The sequence below is a fragment of the Aplysia californica genome, unplaced genomic scaffold (genome assembly GCF_000002075.1).
Source record: "Aplysia californica isolate F4 #8 unplaced genomic scaffold, AplCal3.0 scaffold00486, whole genome shotgun sequence".
In the NCBI taxonomy this organism is placed as follows: Eukaryota; Metazoa; Mollusca; class Gastropoda; order Aplysiida; family Aplysiidae; genus Aplysia; species Aplysia californica.
Window position 1 is genome coordinate 2,858 of NW_004797756.1, and position 1,109 is coordinate 3,966.

Genomic DNA, 1,109 nt, shown 5'->3' on the forward strand with positions numbered 1-1,109 from the left:
TCTCTCCCCCCCTCTCTCTCTCCCCTCCCCCCTCCTCTCTCAGTTTACCTCGTTTTCATATAAGTATATGACCTATTGGCGTTGCAAGTGCCGTAAAACTTTTACTGAAAGCAAACTTTTCTTAAAATTACGTAACTCTCTAGTAACACCTCATCTCCGGCACTAATAAGACCTACTTGTGTCGCAAATGCCGTAAAACTATAATCAAAACTATATAACTATCTAACCGTAAACAGTGCTACACTCGTATATGATCCTTTTATGTTGTACACAATGACGTATAATATGACCTATATGTGTTGCACAAATGACCTATTTATGTTGTGTAAATGACGTATTTGTGTTGTGTAAATGACCTATTTGTGTTGTGTAAATGACCTATTTGTGTTGTGTAAATGACCTATTTGTGTTGTGTAAATGATCTATCTGTGTTGTGTAAATGACCTAGTTGTGTCGTGTTAATGACCCATCTGTGTTGTGTAAATGACCTATTTGTGTTGTGTAAATGACCTATGTGTGTTGTGTAAATGACCTATTTGTGTTGTGTAAATGACGTATTTGTGTTGCACAAATGACCTATTTGTGTTGTGTAAATGGCCTATTTGTGTTGTGTCAAATGACCTATTTGTGTTGTGTAAATGACCTATTTGTGTTGCGTAAATGACCTATTTGTGTTGTGTAAATGACCTATTTGTGTTGTGTAAATGACCTATTTGTGTTGTGTAAATGACTTATTTGTGTTGTGTAAATGAACTATTTTGTGTTGTGTAAATGAACTATTTGTGTTGTGTAAATGACCTATTTGTGTTGTGTCAATCTCCTATTTGTGTTGTGTCAATGACCTATATGTGTTGCAAATGCCCTAAAACTCTAACCAAAACTCTATTACTGTGTCCAGTGCTACCCTCTTCTATGACTTATTTGTGTTGCAAATGCTGTAAAACTCTAACCAAAACTCTATTACTGTCCCCAGTGCTACCCTCCCGAGAGCCTGAAGAAGGACCATGCGGCTGTGCTGGTGTGTTGTGGGCCGGGGAATAACGGCGGGGACGGGCTGGTGTGTGCTCGGCATCTCAAGTTGTTTGTGAGTATATATACATATTATATAT

General features: G+C 37.8%; 1 long non-coding RNA gene across 1 annotated transcript in view; it reads left to right on the forward strand.

The window, feature by feature from the left end:
* Window positions 1-917: 917 nt before the first annotated feature.
* LOC106012757 overlaps window positions 918-1,109 on the forward strand; it is a 7,725-nt gene continuing 7,533 nt past the window's right edge. The window contains exon 1 of the long non-coding RNA XR_001185133.2: window positions 918-1,084. This is a non-coding gene — a long non-coding RNA (uncharacterized LOC106012757). The remainder of the gene's footprint in view (window positions 1,085-1,109) is intronic.